This window comes from Triticum dicoccoides, chromosome 2B, assembly GCF_002162155.2.
Source record: "Triticum dicoccoides isolate Atlit2015 ecotype Zavitan chromosome 2B, WEW_v2.0, whole genome shotgun sequence".
In the NCBI taxonomy this organism is placed as follows: domain Eukaryota; kingdom Viridiplantae; phylum Streptophyta; class Magnoliopsida; order Poales; family Poaceae; genus Triticum; species Triticum dicoccoides.
The window spans coordinates 552842205-552866663 of NC_041383.1; positions in this window are offsets into that span (position 1 = coordinate 552842205).

Below are 24459 nucleotides of genomic sequence, written 5' to 3' on the forward strand. Positions count from 1 at the left end.
ATGGTCTGATCCTTTAGTGCCCCACACCGTATGTAGCGCATACTATTTTTGGTATGGAACACATTTACCACTTGTTGATAACATGCAGCCCACTGATGAAGGCTCAGTAGAGGAGCCCATAATTAACTGGAAGGGAGTCTCTCACATGAATCCGGCACAGGTACATGCTCATGTTCCCCTAAACATAAATAAATAAATAAAATAAAGCTAAATGCTCATGCACCAGTTCTTGAAATTCACGATTTAATGGGAGGATATTATTTCCTATGATAGTGTCGTTAAATTCAGTCGATATTATTCTTTGGCAAAGATAGCGACCAGTCATCTTTCTCCCACCATTTTCTTCCTGCAACCAGCGGACCCATGCAAATCATAGTCAACGTCGTAAATAGTTCTGGTCCATTTTTATTTTTCAATAAGAATGTCCAACCCAGCCCAGCACATTGGCGACAATAGTTTATCCTCCGCCTTGGTGCGCTCGCGCCATGGCGCCGCCGTCCGGCCCTGTCAACATAGTGAATCGGGAGAGGACTGTAGTTGTGAGTATGACAGTATGGACCCACCAGGTCCACTCGCGAACACAAGCAAGCGCCTCTTTTACTTCTCAGATCCACCCCTCGTTTTTTTACTCTAATCCACCCTGCAGATATCTGGGACCCACATCATTTTCAATGTATAGTCAATTAACGACAGAATTGCACAACTTTTTTTTGAGTAGTAATTCGGAGGAGCAGGCTATAAACTGGGTTGTGCGGTCTCTGTAGCCCGTCTAACAACATGACCTGCCCAGTAGTTTTTTCTTTGGGAAAATAGGTAGCCCAGTATTTCTTTTTGAAGAATACCCAATCTAGGCCTATTTGTTTTCTCCGACTTACTGGGCTGCAAATCTTTCAAGACGAGGAGGGATGCATTCCGGCCTGACCAAAGAGTATGGTCGGTGTGTGTTAAAAGTAATATCAAAGGGGTTGAAAATTCCAAAAAAATTATAGCAAAGGGAAATTAGTTTCTTTTTTTGTTTTTGTTCTTCACTGATATTTTATATTTCATTGGATTTAACATGACATAGTACTAATTTATTTTTAAATTTGTTTTAGTACAGCTACTAATTTTCGGATTAAGAATATTTTGTTCCCCAGCAAAAATTTGCGAATTTTCAAAATTTCGCACATATTTTGTTTAATTTTTTAACCCTGGTACTAACCAGAAAATGGGCAGCAATTCTAAAAATGGATAATTGGCTGCAATAAATTCCATATGAATTAGAAAAATGAGTAAAAATTATAAAAATAATAGCAAATGGGCTGTACACGCCACAAATTTCGAGGCTGACTTGTTTATGCAAGGCTTTGTCAGTCAACACATGGTTCTAGCAGCAGTGGCTGTTGGATGTCCATCCAACAGCCGACGTGCTTCTTCAATCTTTGATCTTCATGCTCCAGCCGCCTAAATTAGCACCGGAGGTACTGCCTGGTCCCACCTCTTGTGGCCCGCTGTGATGCCGCGCAGGCTTCATCGGCCCACCCTACTCCCTCCGCTGGCCTGGCCGCACACAATCAACTGCCTCCTTATTACACGAATAAATGATTCCTCCCACTGACATCTGGGGCACACCGGTTGGGAGGCTGACCTGTGGGCCTACTAAGTTGACGTGTATGCAGGGCTTGTTAACTTAGTCAACAAACGATTCTAGCAGCAGTGACAGTTGGATTTGAATCGAACGGCCTTGCTGCTTCTTCAATTGCTTCTCTTCTTGCACCAACCGCCCAAACCAGCACCGACGAGACCACCTGCTCCTGCCTCCCGTGGCCGGCTGTGCTGCGCGGAAGCCTCACCGCCCCTTACTACTCCCACCGCTGGCCAGGCCCTGCGGCGACGGCAGCCTCACATCGCAGTCAAACCAGTGAACCCTCGTACTCCTCTCCGCGTGGGAATCCACTGCCGAGTCTTCACTGGCTCCGCGTCGTCCCCTTCCTAGGCCTCGCCGTCGTCCACCGCCCTGGTGCTCTCGGTGCGCCGTGGTCAACGTGGTCAAGGAACGACTTCCATCGGAAGAGTACTGTATGTCGAGAGGCTGACAGTTGGGTCCATGACCGCAGCAAGGAAGTGCCTCCTTATTACGCGCAAAATAATTAGTCCTCCACCTAACAGCAGGGACCCACCGGACAGGCCACCGTATTTCGCGAAAAAATTGTTTCCCCCCTAACTGCTGGGACCCACCAGCTATATCTTCACACACAAGGATGTGCCCGACAGTCAGGACCCACCTGGTCGAAGCGTACGTAGCGATGCCATTCTGGTCGCGAACGTGTACGTACATACTAGTCGATGTAGAGGTGGGTACGTGTGGTAGTAGAGGCGTGCACGTAGCATGTACACATACGTACAGCGGCCAGGGTGCAAGAAAGTAAATACGGCCACGTACGTACATACGGGCAGGGTCTCGAACGCCTACTCGTGCATACGTACGGCCAGGGCTCGTGTACATGGCTGTGGTTGGGTCGGAACGGAGAAACTGTGTCGTTGTCGTGTTCATGGGGAGCCAACCGGTTGGCTCGGAACGGAATGCGTCATCGTGTTCATCGGGAGCCAAACAGCTTGGACGCAACAACCGATGGAAACGAGGCCTGGCGTATCGCAGAACGGAGGAAACGGCCTTGTGTTCAACCGGCCACGGTGGAAACGGGATCCTGTTCATCGGGAGGGGTCTGGCGTACCGCAAAACGGAGGAAACAGACTTCTGTTGGACCTCCTACGGTCGAAACAGGGTCCTGTTGACCGGGAGGGGTGTGGCGTACCACAAAACAGAGGAAACGGACTTGTGTTGGAGTGCTACGGTCGAAACGGGGGTCTTGTTGATCGGGAGGGGTGTGGCGTACCGGAAAACGGGACTCCACGGGCTACTGTTCATCCACCATCGACCTCCTCCAGCCTCCACGGGCTACTATTCATCCACCATCGACCTCCTCCAGCCTCCACCTGCGACTGTTCATCCACGGGCTCCTGTTCATCCAGCCTCCACTGCGCGCTCCTCCACCGGCTACTGTTCAACCAGCCCTCTCCACGGGGGTCCTGTTCAACCACCCTTCCACGGGCTACTGTTCATCCAGCCCTCCACCGGCTACTGTTCATCCAGCCCTCCATCGGCTACTGTTAAACCAGCCCTCCACGGGGTCCTGTTCATCCACCGGCTCGATCGATCGAGGTACTGTTCATCCACCGGCAACGGCCTCTACTACCACGGGTTCCTGTTCATCCAACCCCCACCGGGAACTGTTCATCCAATCCCCCAACAATGCTCATTGTGCATCTAGAGGCAGCATCGATCGTCTTCAGTTAGCAACAGTAGTGAAGGAATCACTCGATCGGGTTTAGTTAATGCATAGCCTGCAGTGCAATCGCTCGGGTTCAGTTAGAGCGCAACGCCTCGCACACACATGTGTACGTACGAGAGAAACGCGCATCGCTCGGCCCCCGACCACCCACCGTAACCGGGAACTCCCCGATATTTTCCTCGCCCTTGCTTCTACCACGGTTATTCCGTCATAGACGGCCCAAAGAATTTCATGCAGCTGCGTCTCCGGCCCGCCCAGGACGAAAAACCCATTTTCCGTCATGATTTTTTGTCATAGAAGTAGGACCCCACCACATCTATGATGATACCGGGATTTGTCACAATTATTGTCATAGAAGTGCCATAAGTATGACAATTTTTTTTGTTCGGCCCAAAATGTCACGGATGTGTCTTTTTTTTGTAGTGAGATTTTGGCCAAGCTGGGTTGTCTGGCTCCTGTGCTTACCCCTATGTTCCCGATTGTTCGGCTAGGTGGTAAAGGGAGCACCTCTGTGATTGTTACTACCGGGTCATCCGAGTTAGTACCTCAGACTGGGTGAAGCCGAAAGCTAGCAATCTTAAAGGATATAATTCGTCGGCAACGACGGAAGTGAAAATTTAGGTTTGCTAAAGACCACATAGTTCGGGAACTTTCCCCAAAATAAATCCTCAATATTGTTATCCCGCATTAATCGGAGGTGAGGTTTCATGATCATGGTCGGCATGACAACCCAAAGAAAGGAACCGATAGCGGGACTATTTTTTCTTTGGAAGATGTTTCTTACAATTAATAGCAATACAACATTCTCTCTCCATTCCTTTGTTTGTAAAACCGTATGTCCGGATTGCCTTGTTTGTCGTAAATATTTGCCCTCATAAAGGCTTTATAAAGTGGGACAAACACTCCCCGGCTACTGGCTGAGGAGGTTGAAGCCGATGGTTGGTCAACAAAATTTTGTACAGTGCGGATCTGAGCATTAATGATATAGAGTACTTGGATACATAGAATTATCACACATAATTTGTGATTTTACTTCGGATATCGATCCTTAATTCGGCCACTTGTGCCCACATCAAGGCTCGGGGGCTACTGGGCTTCGGGCTTATCATTTACTAATATTAAAGGGGCACATCAATCCCCTGATCCGATGTTGCCACCCGACCAATGTCTCGGGGGCTAATGCATTGCCTATTCAATACAGAAAATTCAAAGTGCTCAGTGTTCGGCTTGACCGAACTATGGGCAAACACATCTTCAGATAACAATAGGAACTATCTAGGACCTATCCGGCGTCAAGCTAATATATTACGGCGACTTCTCGAGACCCTCTCTCAAGGGCCCGTCCGCCAATCACTATCTCCTCTAATGTGCATCTCGGATTTTAGGACGACACACACCTTGAAGGCTACTTGCTATATATCTCGTCAGTAAATAAATTGCATCAATCAAAAATAAAATCTGCAAACAATCAGCCTAAGCCTGAGGTGGTGCATCACCTTGGAAGCAGTCCGACATAAAGCTCGAATGCAAGTGGCTGCCTCTATAGAGGGCATTTCCGGCATTAAAGCTCGGCTAAACTCCTTTAACTTTTTCGAGCCAAGGTGATCTATGACACCTTCGATACAGTCCGGCATTGGACTTCAGATAGAGTCCGACATTGGAGGTCGGATGCAGTCTAGCGTTGAAGCTCAAATGCAAGAGGACACCACCGCATGGGAATAACTTCAGAACCCGAGGTGTGGCGTAAAAAATAACAAGGCATTGATAAAGGCCGATAACTTAAATGGGCTCCTCAGATACCCGACGTGTAAACTCTTCGGATTCACTTCGGCGATCCTCAAGATCAAAGATGAGAAGATTTGTTGAACCGGTTTTCAAGACCGACGCCCGAAGATGAAGAACAGCTCGGAAGAATCGAGGAGTGTCCCCAACTTGAAGACCGGTTTAGGGGGCTACTGACAGTGGCCTGGACTAGGGGGTACTCACCACGTCGTCTCCCGACCACCTGGATCGGGCTGAGGACCCCCCATGGCGGTTCACTCATGGGCCACTTCGGGCAGCCCATGCCGCATACAAGGGAGATCCCACAAGACTTGGCGCACAAAATGAGGACTCTCCTAAACCCTAGGCCTCTAGTGTGTTATATAAACCAAGGCCAGGCTAGTCAATAGACAACATCTAATATTCATTAGAACAACCTCATGGTAGATACATGTACTCTGTACTACACCCCATACGAATACAATCAAAAGCAGGACATAGGGTTTTACCTCCATCAAGAGGGCCCGAACCTGGGTAAAATCCCATGTCCATGTTATCATCGCTCCAAGACGCCTAGCTTAGGACCCCTACTACGAGATATGTCAGATATAGAATTGACAACGATGTGAACTAGATTATTGACTCTAGTAAACCCTTTGGGTGTTATTCACATGGCGATGTGAACTATAGGTGTTAATCACATGGCGATGTGAACTATAGCCTCTGTTGGAAAAGTCAGTGCCTAGAAGGTGCTTAGCCACATACTGCACTGATATGCAAAATGGGATATATTCCAATGGCAATAGACGGTAATTAACTTATTTATATTCCCTAAACTAATATCAACACCCATATAAATAATCACAAATACACTACGAGTAAAAACTATATTACCGCCTAGGGTGCCTAGGCACTAGGCGAAGGCCAACCGCCTCGCTTACGCCTACTGCTTTTTCCAACCTTGCTATGGGTGTTATTCACATGGCGATGTGAACTAGATTATTGACTCTAGTGCAAGTGGGAGACTAAAGGAAATATGCCCTAGAGGCAATAATAAAGTTGTTATTTTATATTTCCTTATATCATGATAAATGTTTATTATTCATGCTAGATTTGTATTAACCGAAAACTTGATACATGTGTGGATACATAGACAAAACACCGTGTCCCTAGTAAGCCTCTACTAGACTAGCTCGTTAATCAAAGATGGCTAAGTTTCCTAACCATAGACATGTGTTGTCATTTGATGAACGGGATCACATCATTAGGAGAATGATGCGATGGACAAGACCCATCCGTTAGCTTAGCATATTGATCGTTCAGTTTTATTGCTATTGCTTTCTTCATGTCATATACATATTCCTTTGACTATGAGATTATGCAACTCCCGGATACCAGAGGAATACCTTGTGTGCTATCAAACATCACAACGTAACTGGGTGATTATAAAGATGCTCTACAGGTATCTCCGAAGGTGTTTGTTGGGTTGGCATAGATCAAATTAGAATTTGTCACTCTGAGTATCGGAGAGGTATCTCTGAGCCCTCTCGGTAATGCACATCATATTAAGCCTTGCAAGCAATGTGACTAATGAGTTAGTTGTGGGATGATGCATTACGAAACGAGTAAAGAGACTTGCCAGTAACGAGATTGAACTGGGTATGAAGATACCGACGATCGAATCTCGGGCAAGTAACATATCGATGACAAAGGGAATAGCATATGTTGTCATTACGGTACGACCGATAAAGATCTTCGTAGAATATGTAGGAACCAATACGAGCATCCAGGTTCTGTTGTTGGTTACTGATCGGAGAGGTGTCTCGGTCATGTCTACATAGTTCTCGAACCCGTAGGGTCCACACGCTTTACGTTCGATGACAATTTTGTATTATATGAGTTATGTGATTTGGTGACCGAATGTTGTTCATAGTCCCAGATGAGATCACGGACATGACGAGGAGTCTCGAAATGGCCGAGTGGTAAAGATTCATCTATAGGACGATGATATTTGGACACCGGAAGTGTTCTGGGGGTACCGTGTACATATCGGGTCACTGGAAGGGGTTCCGGGCATCCCCCCGACAACTACATGGGCTTAATGGGCCAAGAAGGTGAAAGATCAGCCCCTAAGGGGCTGGTGTGCCCCATGTAGGCCAAATTAAGGGGGAAGGAAAGAGAAGAAGAGGGAAAGGAAGGGGAGGGACTCGGCCTCCCCCTTCCTTCCCTCCTCCCTCCTCCTTCCTTCCCCCTCCGTATGATATTGTAAGGGGGGAGGCCGAATTGGGAGGCGCCCAAGTAGGATTCCTCCTACTTGGGGCGCCCCCTTGGTTGCCTCTCCTCCCCTTCAACCTATATATATGTGGGGGGGGGGCACCGCTAGAACACACACCAACAATTGTTAGCCGTGTGCTGCGCCCCCCTCCATAGTTTACGCCTCCGGTCATATCTTCGTAGTGCTTAGGCGAAGACCTGCACGGATCACTTCACTATCACCGTCACCACACCATCGTGCTGACAGAACTCTCCCTCGATACTTTGCTGGATCAAGAGTTCGAGGGACGTCATCGAGCTGAACGTGTGCATAACTCGGAGGTGCCGTACGTTTGGTGCTTGATCGGTCGGAACGAGAAGAATTTCGACTACATCAACCGTGTTGTCAAACGCTTCCACTTTCGGTCTACGAGGGTACGTGGACACACTCTCCCCCTCTCGTTGCTATGTATCTCCTAGATAGATCTTGCGTGACCGTAGGAAATTTTTGAAATTGCATGCTACGTTTCCCAATAGTTTCTTTTATATTTTTTGTTAGATTCATCTTCTTGCTGGAACCATCAAAGTATTTTGCTGAGAGCAGCAAATTATTCTGCTGGAACTGGTTGATTCCATAGCACGGCCCTGACGGCCACTTTTCTACCCTCGCGTGAGATGTGCCAGGGGAGCTACGAAATTGGCAAAAGCTGGAACTGGTGCATAATTTGGCTAGAATCGGCGCTGAATTTTGCTGGAACCGGCCACGTCGACGGCTACGATAGGAGCAACGAACTAGCGAGGATGTTTCAACCTGTAGGCTTTTTTGCTGGAACCGACGGCGTGTTTTGCTGCATGAAGGCAGACACACGCGGGGCACGGGCGATGCGACCATCAAGCCAGCGAGGGCATCTGACGGGCGGTTACTGGGAGCCGACGAGCGTCGACGGCTATGATAAGAGCAATGAACTAGCGAGGATGTTTCAACCTGCAGGCTTTTTTGCTGGAACCGACGTCGTGTTTTGCTGCATGAAGGCAGACACATGCGGGGCACGAGCGATGCGACAATCAAGCCAGTGAGGGGGCACTACAAGAAATATGTCAACTGGTGACCTTCTGTCAGTGACCCTGGAAGAATTGGTAATAGATCTATGACCATTTCAGACCAATTGGTCAAAAGCTGTTCGGGGGGCTCCAAACCCTAAACTATAACGACCATTTTGGTCAGAAAGGTCGTAATTTTCTTACACGAAATGGTCATAAAGCAGATAGCACTGGTCCGCTGCCTTATTTCTAGCTGATCACGACCAATATAGATGGTCATAACCTTGTAAATTGTGGTGGGTTGCTATGACTAGGCGCCACCTCATCAGTTTTGCCTATGTGTCATGTCCATGTGGCAATTTTTTCCCCAGGTTGTGAAGCAACCTATATTTCTATCATTCCCAAAATTCCCAAAAAAATCTCATAAATTCTTTGGGTCATATCTTCGTCAAATATGTAAAAAAACCTTCCTTGCCTACTTCAAAAATAATTCAACAATATTCATTTTCCTATTCTGTTCAAAACAACACTTTGTGAAGGAAGTACCACTTTGGCATGTCCAAATAGTATCCATTTTCTACGGTGCTTTCCTATGCCCAAATAACCATCCTCCACCAAATGCCAGCTCAATCCATTCATTATTTTGAGCCCAGCTTCAACATTCGTATTTATGTCCAGTGTGGTACTTTGCAAAGAAAGTACCACCTAGGCTCCTCCTTTTGAGCTGAAAATTTGTGAAGATGGTCTTCTTAGTAACTGATCATCCTCAGCCAAAACTCACGCCCATTAGCCATGTACATTTCCCGTACCGCTAATGAAACACTTGGCTGCTAATTCATGTTTGAGCATCAATCGGTCTCCTCGTGAGAATCTTATGTTGTAATTTTCTTCCTAGCACCTACCTGGGGAGTTCCCAACCCACTAGACATGCCTAGGCCGCCCAGAACACATGGCAATGCCACGGTCACACGGTGACCATGCGGCGGGCATGCGAGTTTACACGCTCTAGAGTTTGGGCCCTCGGCCACCGCCCAAACCTCAACGTATCGCCACCAAACCATGTATTTATGATTAAATAGGTACTTATGTAACTAGAAATGATTTTTGGAAAAAATAAATAGCAAACTATGAGGCAGCTGCAGTTCAAATTTGACCCGCTTCCAACTGAATTGGCGGAATTTGTCTTTTTCACGAGAGGTGGATCAAAACTTTTTACACCCAACCATTTTGTCAATTGTGCATTAAATATGTCCTAGTATTTTAGAAAATTGATTTGGTCCAATTTTGCAACAATTATTTGGGAGGTCCTTCACAAAAAAACCTCCTTTTGGGCACTCGAAAAATGGAAAATGGTTTTTTCGTCCAAAGAAAATGAAAACTTCCTTAGGCAACATTGTTTTCCATTCCAATATGCACCCTTGTGCACAATATGAGATCATTTGAACAAACTATGCCATGAATGTGGCCATAAGATTGATCATTTGGCTTGAAAGCCATTGATCTCCACACGTGATAGCTCGTTCTGAGAACATTTTGTTAAAATAATTGCCGTATTACAAGTTTGTTATTTTTCCTGGGAACTTGGCCACATATAATGACACAATGCGAAGGTTTCCCAATTTTTTATTTTTTTTATTTTTTATTCCCATTTCAAAATGCGGTCAAAACGGCGGGAATGGCCGTTCCTAGCTAGTGGTTGAATCTTGGATTTTTTTGCTGTTTCTCTGATTAAATAGATACTTATGTACCTAGAAATGATTTTTGGAAAAAAATAAAGAGCAAACTACAAGGCAACTATAGTTCAAATTGGACCAGCTTCCAGCTGAATCGGCGAAAATTTGTCTTTTTCACGAGAGGTGGATCAAAACTTTTTACACCCAACCATTTGGTCAATTGTGCATTAAATATGGCCTAGTATTTTATAAAATTGATTTGGTCCAATTTTGCAACAATTATTTGGGAGGTCCTTCACAAAAAAACTCATTTTGAGCACTTGAAAAATGAAAATTTGATTTTTCGTCCAAAGAAAACGAAAACTTCCTTAGATAACATTGTTTGTCATTCCAATATGCACCGTTGTGCACAATATGATATTATTTGAACAAACTATGCCATGAATGTGGCCATAAGATTGAGCATTTGGGTTGAAAGCCACGAATCTTCACACATGATAGCTCATTTCCGAGAACACTTTTTTTTAAATAATTACCGTATTACAAGTTTATTATTTTTCCTGGTAAACTTGTCACATATAATGACACAATGCGAAGGTTTTTCAATTTTTTGATTTTTTTGAATTTTTTATGGCCGTTTCAAAATGCGGTCAAAATGGTGGGCATAACCGTTCGTAGCTAGGGGTTTAATCTTGCAAATCTTTTGGAATATCTCTAATGAAATAGATACTTATCTACCTATAAATGATTTTTGGAAAAAATAAAGAGCAAACTATAAGGTAGTTGCAGTTCAAATTTGACCCGCTTTCAAATAAATCAGCGGAAATTTGTCTTTTTCACGAGAGGTGGATCAAAACTTCTGACACCCAACCATTTGGTCAATTATACATTAAATATGGCCTAATATTTTAGAAAAATGATTTGGTCCAATTTTGCAACAAATATATGGTAGATTCTTCACAAAAAACTTATTTTGGGCACTAAAAAAATGGAAAATGGCTCTTTTGTGCAATGAAAGTGAAAACCCCCCAAATCAACATTATTTGTCATCCCAAGATACACACATGTGCACACTATTGGTTCATTTTAGCAAACTATAAGTGGTTAATATGTTGAATGTTTACCCTGAGTTAGAGGGTGAAAATTATAAGAGAAATAAAAGAAAAAACAAAACTACCGAAGCTTAATTCTGATTGGTGGAATCACTAGTGGCTTGGATTGATGACATAGCATACATCAGTCCATCCATCCGTCCATCGAGCCATCCCATCCGACAGCAGCAAACCCCCCTCTCTCTCGCGAACCCCACCCAACCCTTCTCTCTCGCGCGAACCCCATCCGTCCATCGATCTAGCCCTCCTCTCTCCCTCTTGCGTGAACCCTAGCTATCAGCTCCTCCCTGCCGCCGCCACCTCCATCGCTTGATCCCGGCGACCTCAGGCGGGAATCGACGGTGCCCAGCACACCAACAGGACCCCCACGCTCCGCTCCTCCCTCCTGTCTGGCGAGATCCGGCGAGGGCTTCGTTCGCCGCCTCCCTCTCTCTCCCTCTCTCCGATCCAGATCTAGTCCCTCCGCCGCCGCCCCCTCCTCCCCCTCGTTTGCCATCGCAACACGCCTACAACTCTCATTGTACCCGCACGCACGCGCCCGCACGCCTCGATCCCATCGACCCAGCGCCTAGGCCCAGCGCGCGCTGCCGCGGGGACGAATCTGGGGAAGATGGTGGGCATGTTCTACCAAGCCGGCCCTGGAGGCGGTGGCCCTCTCCGCCGGTGACGTGCCAGCACACGGTTCTCGCCAACCCGCTCAGCCCCGACGAGGCAACGCGACACCCCGCGGAGTCGGCCCTCCCGCAGTGCGAGCCCCGCCCCGGGTTCTACTCCTGCCTACTAGTAAGCGGCCCCATTCCCGCCTCTCCCTCCCCTCATTCGCTCTAGGCACTACTAGGAACAGGGCTATAGATGGAATGGGCACTAATGGCGCACCTGTCATGTGGTGCGCCACTACTATATAGCAGTGGCGCACCATGTGCAGGTGCGCCATTAGTGTGGAAGACACTAATGGCGCACCAGGCACACGGTGTGCCCCTAGTAATTTTTTTCTTATATTTCGAAGATACTAATGGTGCATCGAGGCAAGGTGCGCCATTGCTAGTGCTAACTAGTAATGGCGCACCGGCCACATAGTGCGCCACTACTGTTGTTTTTTTATTCTTTTTTTGCAAAACTCCTTCCCTCGCTAGATTCCCCAACCGTACGCCGCCGCCCCCTCTGTCAGGACCCCGACTCAATGCCACATCGATCTAGCATGTAACACCTCATATCACTTTGCGGCCTCACACACGGTATCCCCACGGGTGTCGCCTTACCTTTGCCCGGGACCGTTTGCGCCTTTTGGCACACATATATGATAGTGTCGCTAGCATCCATATGATAAGGAGCCTGGGCTGACATGGCTAGTCGTAAACCCAAAGTGGCACAAACTTACAGGGACAGGCATCCATGACCCAACATCGAACGTGTCGGTCATCAGCGAGTGAATCCAGGCTGTAGCACTGGGCTAGCAGGACTCCGGTATTCATCGCGTGACATTTCCCCGAAGGGACAGACACAGGAACGAAGAAGGACACATGCCGTCCAGCCTAAGTGTTCCGGAGCAGTAGCAAGCTACCATGGCTCAGTGGAAGCACTAGGAGACATTTCCCGATAAGAGGGGCTACCAAGGATAAACAACTAGATAGTCAGATCCCACACATACCAAGCATTTCATTAACATACACACAATATGCTCGATATGTGCAAATACAACATGGCATCACAACATGACTCTATAACTCAAGTATTTTATTCAATAGGCTCCGAGGAGCGAGATATTACAAACATGGGTCTCTCGACCCAGCATTCAGAGCATACAAGTCAAAGCACATGCGGAAGCTTAACATGTCTGAGTACAGACATCTACAAATGAAAAAGGCTGAGAAGCCTGACTATCTACCAGATCCAGCCGAGGGCACAAGATCGTAGCTGAGGTAACAAGCTAAACGTCGAAGTCCAAGCAGAACTACTAGCGAGACTGAAGTCTCTCTGCAAAAACATAAAATAGGCAAACGTGAGTACAAATGTACCCAGCAAGACTTACATCAGAACTAACTACATATGCATCATTATCAACAAAGGGATGGTGGAGTTTAACTGCAGCAAGCCAGTTTGACTCAGTGGCTATCCTGAACAACGACTGCAATGTAACTCTTTGAGGTGGCGCACACGAGTCCACATATTCACCATGTCAATACACCACTATGGATCCGCTCCCGTCTCCCTACGAGAACGCCATCCATAGCACTCACGCTTATCTTGCGCATTTTAGAGTATCCACTTTCTCTTGTCTATGAACTGTACAGGCAACCCAGAAGTCCTTTTCCGCGGACACGGCTATTCGAATAGATCATATTAACCCTGCAGGGGTGTACTTCTTCACACACGCTCTCGCCACTTACCGCCATGTACACGTCATGTATCTTGGCAACCTTCAAGGGGAAGCCTGGCGAGGGATTCGGCCACGACCTAACTAACCACACAAGTCTCTAGTCCAGGTTTATCGCCTATTCGGGTTCCATCCGCAAGGAGATCCGGCCGGGGTGTCGCTCACGGCCCCAAACGATGTGTGCAGGGTTCCCAAGCCCACCTCGACGGGTGGATCTACGCTTGGTACACCGTGCCACGGTGCCTAGTCTGTCCCAAGCCCACCTGTACCAGGTGCCACTTGGTAGACTACTAACACTACCTACAAACACCAGAAACTAGTTGCAACTCCTGGACTGAGACCAGGTTGGTTAATAAGTCGAGAGGGGCACTTAAGCATTCCAATGCGTGGTAGTAACTGTTCATGGATCACAAACACAGAACTCAGTTCCTGAGGACGGCTTCAATGAGACAACCCACCATGTACTCCTACATGGCATCTCACCGCTACCTTTACCAAATCATGTTCACACATTTAGCTCACAACAGTAGGACATGTTCAACACCATTCCAATTCATCCCCGATGAATCAGACCTGACTCAACTCTAAGCAGTAGCAGGCATGACAAACAAACATGAATGAGTAGGCACATCAGGGCTCAAACAACTCCTACTCATGCTAGTGGGTTTCATCTATTTACTGTGGCAATGACAGGTCATGCAGAGGAAAGGGGTTCAACTACCGCTGCATGTAACATTTGAATCGTTGTTGTCCTAATGCAGTAAAAGAGAGCAGGAGCGAGAGAGCGGGATTGTATCGGAATGAACAAGGAGGTTGTGCTTGCCTGGCACTTCTGAAGATAGTATAGTTCTTCATCAGTGTCATCGATCTCATCGTCGAAACCACGTCTATCGGGAGAGGACAAACACCGGCAAATAAGGAAGAACACAATCAATGCAATGCACAATATGATGCATGATCATGAGATGGCAATATGCTGTGATTTGAGCTATTGCAGCTAGCAACAGATTAAATGAAGTTGGTTTGAATACAAGATTCAAATTCAAACTCCATATGAGATTATTCAAATGCCATTTAATTGATTTGACCTAAACAGTGAGATTCTAACATGAATGAAAACAGTACAGATGGATAGATTGGATTTTTCTGATCATTTTTCATATATAATTTATTTCATTTGGACTTACGGTTGAATTTCTATGATTTTTTAGAAGTTTGTGGTATTTCCTGGAATTTCCTATATAAAAATAAATCCAGAAAATACTTATGGCGTTAGCATGCGTCACTATGACGTCAGCAGTCAACGAGGCCGGTCCAGGTCAAACCTGGCCGGTGGGTCCCGCATGTTAGTGTCATTAGTCTAACTAATTAAATTAGTACTAACCCTAGATTAATTAGCAGTGCTAAGACCCACCTGTCACTGACCCAGGGGGGGTCAAACTTGGCCCCACCCGTGGTCAAACAGGGTCAGCGGGGTCAAACTCGCCGGCGACTCGACGCCGGCGAGGCCCAAGACGGCGGCGCGGCTCGGAAAACGCCCACAGGGCACGGACGAGGCCGTTCTTGGGCTCGTTGGAGAGCTCTCGCTGGCGCGCGTTGAGTGGTGGTGGCGGCCGGACCTATGGTGGCCGGAGCTGACGGCGGCGAGCTCGGCAGCGGCGGCCGGAGTTCGGACGGGGTTGGGTTCGGCGCTACGGTGCACGGGAGGATAAACGGGTGTGTGCTACATGCTCCTGGTGAGGTGTGGGGACGGTCCCGTGCTCGAAGGTGAGATGCGGTGGCCCTGGCCGCGACAACAAGGAACCACGGCGGCGGTGAGTTCACGACTCCGGCGACTCAGGCGGCTAGAGGTGCGTACGGGCATGGGGAGCAGGGGAGAAGAAGGTGGAGCTCACAGCGGGGTCGGAGATGGTCTCAGCGAGCTCGGGGAGGCGGAGATGGCGGCAAATTGACGGCGGCGGTCCTCGGTGGCTGAGGAGGGGAACGGCGGAGCTAGCGGCATCCAGGGGCTTTCGGCGCCTTTCGTCTGGGTGAGGATGAAGAGGGAGGCGAGGCGGAGCTTCCTGGGGCATCGGCGAGGCGGGGCGGTGGCTGTGGCCGCGGCGAACGGCGTCGGTGGCGATGGTGGCGCTCGGGCACGAGTTGCAGAGCGAGAAGGAGAGCAGCAGGGAAGGGAATGAGCACGGGAGGGAGACGAGAGGGGCCTGAGGGTGTGTGTGGCGCTGCGGGAGACGTCCAGGGGGGGAGGAGGCAGCCAGGCAGGGAGGTGCTGGCCTCCTCGGCCGCGCGTGTGCGAGCACGCAGCTGCTCCTACTGGCAGGAGGAAGACGACAGGAGGGAAAGCGGTGGTGGACTGGGCCAGTTGGCTGGGCCGCCAGCTGGGCTTTGGTGGATGCCAAGTAAGTTGGCCCAGGTTAGTCTTTTCTCTCTCTTTCTAATTCTGTTATAGTTTTCTATTTATCTGCAGCTTTGTGGCTTTATTAAAAATACTAAATCAATCCCAAAAAGCATGCAACTGCTTATGACCACTCTTGGAAATATATCCTACAACAAACATTTCAGTTTGGGATTATTTGAGCATTGAAAATATTTTATAGTATTTAAATGCCCAAATGCAAATAGGTAATGATTTAATTCAAAAATCCAAAATGGCCTAGGAAAATGTGCACCACTTTTGGGAGAGGTTCTAGACCAATCCAAAAATAATGAACTTTTCTGAAGAGCATTTTGGGTTCATTGAGAATATTTTTATTTGAACCTAGTTGATTTGATCTGGTGCTAGGGTTTGAGCAATCCCCATTTCAACTTAAATAAAATTTAAACATGATGCACACATGAAGGGCTAGTCTAGTGCATACCAGAACTAGGGATGTGACAGCTCACCCCCACTAAACAAGAATCTCGTCCCGAGATTCAAGCGTAGGGTAAGATGGAAGGGGGACACAAACTAACACAATCTTCACGATCCAGATTGCACGTCATAAGAATGTTGATTCCTTGCATCATGTCGGTCTTGACAACTCTGCTTTCGAGATCTTCATCAAACATGAGGACAGAGACAACTTTACGATGATGGATCATCTTAGTGATCACAGGATCAACTCACGGAATGAGACATAGCAACATCTCTCGAGCTGAGACATAGATCACACATCTAGAGGGATGGAGTGGAACAAATGACGAGGGTTCACTAGATAGACAACAATTCCATGCTTAAGAGGGTGGTGAACCGTTGTCGACGTAGCGAGGAGTTGGGTTGCCATGAAACCATAACAGGGCACCTTAGGGAAGGTGACCCGTAGAAATATCCCCTTAAGTGGCAAAAATAATTACCTTTGATTCATAGATCATTGAAACTCTTTATACCAGCCTAAGGCAATTCTTGAGCGATCATTTGGAGGGGTTCGGTAGAATGGCATACTCGGACTAGAATGGATGATGTGGACTACCGTGTTGAAGACAACGCAAGGAATGATTTTGCTTGCGCGTGCTCTCAAGAACTTGAGCATTTCCCTATTCATCAAGGTTTTACCAACATCCGTGTCAAGGATCCTGGCAACACAACATACTACCATGATGAATTGTGATGGACGATGCAGATGCAAAGGAAGATAACACTTTCTCAGATTTCACCTTAGCGAGGCCAAGGAAACAAAATCTAGATGATCGACCGAGAGACACGTAGCACTCTGCTTCTAATATTCTCCTTGATGTGCTAGCGTAACCCATTCATAGATATGGTTTGGTATCTAGAACATCAAGTAAAAGGTCGGACTTCGGAAACACCAAATCCATAAGGAACAACTTCTGGAGCAAATCCTATGAAATCCTTATGGGGAGGTGGCCAACTTCCTCAATCAAGATACTACAACAATAGGTCTTCTGGCTGGGTGTGTTGGCCACGGCATCCACTTTACCGGGTTACAGAGAGACCAATATAATAGTTCTTGGGAGATGTTCCAACCATCATATCTGCCTGAGGTTCAGATCTGGTTGGTGTCAGAATATTCCAGACTCATCGAGTCTAGGAAGAAAAATGAAAGTTTGCAACACAAATCGACGAGATGACGTTGCGAGATTCTCAGGGAATGAACTGCGATAGCAAGCTCCAAAACATGAGCTGGTTCTGCTACACACATGTGAACACGCTGTCCCAGACAAGCATGACCACATAGAAGTCTTATAGTAAAACACTACCGAGTTCAGGTGGGGAACCATCATTGAGGATATCGAAGTCTTTACGCAAGTCCATGGATTAGATCCCAAGCATAGACTTCTCTTCCTTGAACAAATCAATCAGTGGCTTGGTGTGCTAGGAATGCATATAGAATGAAGGTTGCAAGTCTCCAGACCACACAATACTTCACACATATGCATGACTGACTTGGGATGATTCCAGAGGAAGCAAAAACAATCTTTCTCGGATCCATGGTGACAACTTACATCAAGTGCACGTGAATTAAAGAAAGTCACTTCTTTCATCCAAACATATTCTTCATGAGATAGTATGAAGAAAATGCTTTCAAAAGTTTCCAACACTAGCTTAATGTTCAACAAAATCATGGAGGAGATAAAAATGTTGTTGATGGACTCAACAACAATTCATCCAGGTTTCCATGAAGATGGAATTCCATAATTATGAGATCAGTTGATAGCATTGGTCAGAACCAAAAGACATAACGCTGTATGCTCGAGGAAAATCCACGAGTAAGACAACATTATGAACATCATTGGTTCTGATTTGATTTGAGGATAGCCCACACTCAAATCAAAGTTTTGGCAAGACAATTGGTCCAACAACTGGTCACGAGGATCAATCGATGAAGATATCATCTTTCTTCAACACACATAAAAGATATCCCTTAACATGAACTAAGTCAGACAAGCTTTTATCTTCCAACTCTCCAAGTTGTTGTTTAGCTTATCCAACTAGCTCAGGGTATCCGACACGAATTCTTGGAGAAAGGGTGGTTTACAAGAAAACCAACTTGACCACGAACTCAACATAGCGGTCAGGTGACAACCTGGTGATACTTCCGAGAAGATATTCGGAAAATCACGAACCACCGATATGTTACTAAGCTCGAGATCAATCTTGCTTTTCAGGGCAAGACGACGTGATCAAGAGATTGATGGATTGACACAATCCTATCTCATTGATCGAAGAGTGCACCAGAAATATGAACTAGGTAGCACGATCAACCTTAGGATGGTGATTCCATAACCAACACGCTAAGGATGAAGTTATTTTCCATTAACTACCAAGCAACAGAGTTGCTAGGAGTATTGATTTCACACATCACGATTCACTTGTCGGCATTCCGGTTACAAGAACACGGAACCGAGGAAGGAACAATGATGGCAAGAAGTATCACTGTATCAAGAGTTCATAGGATGGTGTGCAGTTCCCATGACATTCTTGATGTAAAGATGGTAATACTCCAAGGTAGAACAGAACAAAATATGGAATTGCAGTTTGATCTGCGGAGTACAACTACTTTGACCCAATCCTGGATATGGATGAGGTACTGGAGTTTGTTTCTCCTAGTCATCCTGGAATAGAATGGCTTGACGGACCACAAGAGTAATAGGCATCAATGAACGAATGCACACATACTCTTGACTATCAACTGATAGATGAAGGCCAGAATACAACTAAAGAGGGACAACTCAATGGAACATACAATTTTCTGAGTTGTGGATGCATGGATTAGTATGTCGAACCAGGTTCAACAGGTTTCTTCTGGATAACCCATGCAGAAGGGTAGAACTGGCAGAGCCACAATATAGAATGGAGAACTTGCCAAGAGCACTCTGGTTGTGATCTTTCGGTTCAACGAGGAACTCCTGCCATAAATAGTTCATGGTATTGGAAGAAGGAAATACCACGAACCACGAGGACTAATGCAAAGGTTACTAATAACCTAAAGGAATGGGCAAACACTAACAACATGAGGTAAGTAGGGTGAAACTCGGGTCGAGAACCCGGAAATAGAATGCCTACTAACTAAATGGCATCACGAGATGCTTTCAAGAATAACGGCCAGAATCATCACACTGGGAACACATAAATGGCTAGATTACTAGGTGATCCCCTAAGACACCTAGGGTCATACTAATAACTCCAACATATATGTCGAGGCAATAGAGTACCTCAACTCAGCAATTAGTGTGATTAACCTGGCCTAAAAGGACATCAGGAACGGGAGGAAGAGATTTGCAAATGCATCACACTGTTTAGAAACCTGGGATGACTCGGACAGCATAACGGCTGTAAATGCTCAAAAGAATTTTAGACATGCTACAAAAATGGTGGCATAACCACTCGATCATCACAGTATCAAGGTTTCGAGATCAACAATTAACATACGGAAGTAGTAGGAACTTAACTGAGGCTTGAAACCAACAATCCTATAAGTCTACGGATTAGTAACACGTGACCCTGATAGAAGAAGGAGAGAGCCTAGTTCCTTAACCCCGTAAGAAAGATAGGATGACTCAGATCAGAAGGCCATAAGGTATAAGGAGTAAAAAGAGCCTTACGTTCCATCCCACAATCAATTCCCTTATATAACTAAAGAATTTCTAGACTCAACTTCGACCAGTTTGGCTTGGTAATCCTACAGGTAGTCAAGCTCTGATACCAAAGCTGTCAGGACCCCGACTCAATGCCACATCGATCTAGCATGTAACACCTCATATCACTTTGGCGGCCTCACGCACGGTGTCCCCACGGGTGTCGCCTTACCTTTCCCGGGACCGTTTGCGCCTTTTGGCACACATATATGATAGTGTCGCTAGCATCCATATGATAAGGAGCCCGGGCTGACATGGCTAGTCGTAAACCCAAAGTGGCACAAACTTACAGGGACAGGCATCCATGACCCAGCATCGAACGTGTCGGTCATCAGCGAGTGAATCCAGGCTATAGCACTGGGCTAGCAGGACTCCGGTGAACTGGGCTGTAGCGGGCTAACAGGACTCCGGTATTCATCGCGTGACATTTCCCCAAAGGGACAGACACAGGAACGAAGAAGGACACATGCCGGCCAGCCTAAGTGTTCCGGAGCAGTAGCAAGCTACCATGGCTCAGTGGAAGCACTAGGAGACATTTCCCGGTAAGAGGGGCTACCAAGGATAAACAACTAGATAGTCAGATCCCACACATACCAAGCATTTCATTAACATACACACAATATGCTCGATATGTGCAAATACAACATTGCATCACAACATGACTCTATAACTCAAGTATTTTATTCAATAGGCTCCGAGGAGCGAGATATTACAAACATGGGTCTCTCGACCCAGCATTCAGAGCATACAAGTCAAAGCACATGCGGAAGCTTAACATGTCTGAGTACAGACATCTACAAATGAAAAAGGCTGAGAAGCCTGACTATCTACCAGATCCAGCCGAGGGCACAAGATCGTAGCTGAGGTAACATGCTAAACGTCGAAGTCCAAGCGGAACTACTAGCAGGACTGAAGTCTCTCTGCAAAAACATAAAATAGGCAAATGTGAGTACAAATGTACCCAGCAAGAATTACATCAGAACTAACTACATATGCATCATTATCAACAAAGGGATGGTGGAGTTTAACTGCAGTAAGCCAGCTTTGACTCAGTGGCTATCCTGAACTACGACTGCAATGTAACTCTTGGAGGTGGCGCACACGAGTCCACATATTCACCATGTCAATACACCACTATGGATCCGCTCCCGTCTCCCTACGAGAACGCCATCCATAGCACTCACGCTTATCTTGCGCATTTTAGAGTATCCACTTTATCTTGTCTATGAACTGTACAGGCAACCCAGAAGTCCTTTTTCGCGGACACGGCTATTCGAATAGATCATATTAACCCTGCAGGGGTGTACTTCTTCACACACGCTCTCGCCACTTACCGCCATGTAGACGTCATGTATCTCGGCAACCTTCAAGCGGAAGCCTGGCGAGGGAGTCGGCCACGACCTAACTAACCACACAAGTCTCTAGTGCAGGTTTATCGCCTATTCGGGTTCCATCGACAACGAGATCCGGCCGGGGTGTCGCTCACGGCCCCAAACGATGTGTGCAGGGTTCCCAAGCCCACCTCGACGGGTGGATCTATGCTTGGTACATCGTGCCATGGTGCCTAGTCTGTCCCAAGCCCACCAGCACCGAGTGCCACTTGGTAGACTACTAACACTAACTACAAACACCAGAAACTAGTTGCAACTCCTGGACAGAGACCGGGTTGGTTAATAAGTCGAGAGGGGCACTTAAGCATTCCAATGCGTGGTAGTAACTGTTCATGGATCACAAACACAGAACTCAGTTCCTGAGGACGGCTTCAATGAGACAACCCACCATGTACTCCTACATGGCCTCTCACCGCTACCTTTACCAAATCGTGTTCACACATTTAGCTCACAACAGTAGGACATGTTCAACACCATTCCAATTCATCCCCGATGAATCAGACCTGACTCAACTCTAAGCAGTAGCAGGCATGACAAACAAACATGAATGAGTAGGCACATCAGGGCTCAAACAACTCCTACTCATGCTAGTGGGTTTCATCTATTTACTGTGGCAATGACAGGTCATGCAAAGGAAAGGGGTTCAACTACCGCAGCATGTAACAGTTGAATCGTTGTTGTCCTAATGCAGTAAAAGAGAGCAGGAGCGAGAGAGTGGGATTATATCGGAATGAACAAGGAGGTTTTGCTTGCCTGGCACTTCTGAAGATAGTATAGTTCTTCATCGGTGTCATCGATCTCATCGTCGAAACCACGTCTATCGGGAGGGGACAAACACCGGCAAACAAGGAAGAACACAATCAATGCAATGCACAATATGATGCATGATCATGAGATGGCAATATGCTGTGATTTGAGCTAATGCAGCTAGCAACAGATTAAATGAAGTTGGTTTGAATACAAGATTCAAATTCAAACTCCATATGAGATTATTCAAATGCCATTTAATTGATTTGACTTAAACAGTGAGAAAAAGTTGTTCTAACATGCATGAAAAAGGTACAGATGGATAGATTGGATTTTTCTGATCATTTTTCATATATAATTTATTTCATTTGGACTTACGGTTGAATTTCTATGATTTTTTAGAAGTTTGTGGTATTTCCTGGAATTTCCTGTATAAAAATAAATCCAGAAAATACTTATGGCGTCAGCATGCGTCATATGACATCAACAGTCAACGAGGCCGGTCCAGGTCAAACCTGGCCGGTGGGTCCCGCATGTCGGTGTCATTAGTCTAACTAATTAAATTAGTACTAACCCCAGGTTAATTAGCAGTGCTAAGACCCACCTGTCATTGACCCGGGGGGGGGGGTCAAACTGGGCCCCACCCATGGTCAAACGGGGTCAGCGGGGTCAAACTCGCCGGCGACTCGACGCCGGCGAGGCCCAAGACGGCGGCGTGGCTCGGAAAACGCCCATAGGGCACGGACGAGGCCGTTCTTGGGCTCGTTGGAGAGCTCTCGCTGGCGCGCTTCGAGTGGTGGTGGCGGCCGGACCTATGGTGGCCGGAGCTGACAGCGGTGAGCTCGGCAGCGGCGGCCGGAGTTCGGACGTGGTTGGGTTCGGCGCTACGGTGCACGAGAGGATGAACGGGTGTGTGCTACATGCTCCTGGTGAGGTGTGGGGCACAGTTCCGTGCTCGAAGGTGAGATGCGGTGGCCCTGGCCGCGACGACGAGGAACCACGGCGGCGGTGAGTTCACGGCTCCGGCGACTCGAGCGGCTAGAGGTGCGTACGGTCATGGGGAGCAGGGGAGAAGAAGGTGGAGCTCACAGCGGGGTCGGAGATGGTCTCAGCGAGCTCGGGGAGGCGGAGACGGCGGCAAATCGACGGCGGCGGTCCTCAGTGGCCGAGGAGGGGAACAGCGGAGCTAGCGGCATCCAGGGGCTTCCGGCGCCTTTCGTCTGGGTGAGGATGAAGAGGGAGGCGAGGCGGAGCTTCCTGGGGCATCGGCGAGGCGGGGCGGTGGCTGTGGCCGCGGCGAACAGCGTCGGTGGCGATGGTGGCGCTCGGGCACGAGTTGCAGAGCGAGAGGGAGAGCAGCAGGGAAAGGAATGAGCACGGGAGGGAGTCGAGAGGGGCCTGAGGGGGTGCGTGGCGCTGCGGGGGACGTCCAGGGGGGAGGAGGCAGCCAGGCAGGGAGGAGCTGGCCTCCTCGGCCGCGCGTGTGCGAGCACGTAGCTGCTCCTACTGGCAGGAGGAAGACGACAAGAGGGAAAGCGGTGGTGGACTGGGCCAGTTGGCTGGGCCGCCAGCTGGGCTTTGGTGGGCGCCAAGTAAGTTGGCCCAGGTTAGTCTTTTCTCTCTCTTTCTAATTCTGTTACAGTTTTCTATTTATCTGCAGCTTTGTGGCTTTATTAAAAATACTAAATCAATCCCAAAAAGCATGCAACTGCTCATGACCACTGTTGGAAATATATCCTACATCAAACATTTCAGTTTGGGATTATTTGAGCATTGAAAATATTTTATAGTATTTAAATGCCCAAATGCAAATAGGTAATGATTTAATTCAAAAATCCAGAATGGCCTAGGAAAATGTGCACCATTTTTGGGAGAGGTTCTAGACCAATCCAAAAATAATGAACTTTTCTGAAGAGCATTTTGGGTTCATTGAGAATATTTTTATTTGAACCTAGTTGATTTGATCTGGTGCTAGGGTTTGAGCAATCCCCATTTCAACTTAAATAAAATTTAAACATGATGCACACATGAAGGGCTAGTCTAGTGCATACCAGAACTAGGGATGTGACACCCTCCGTCCGCCGCAGCCGCCCACGCGCCCCCGCCGCCTCCCTCTCCCCCCCCTCGAGCGCCGCCACCCCCTCCGTCCGCCGTAGCCGCCCACGCGCCCCCGCCGCCTCCCTCTCCCCTTGCTCCCCC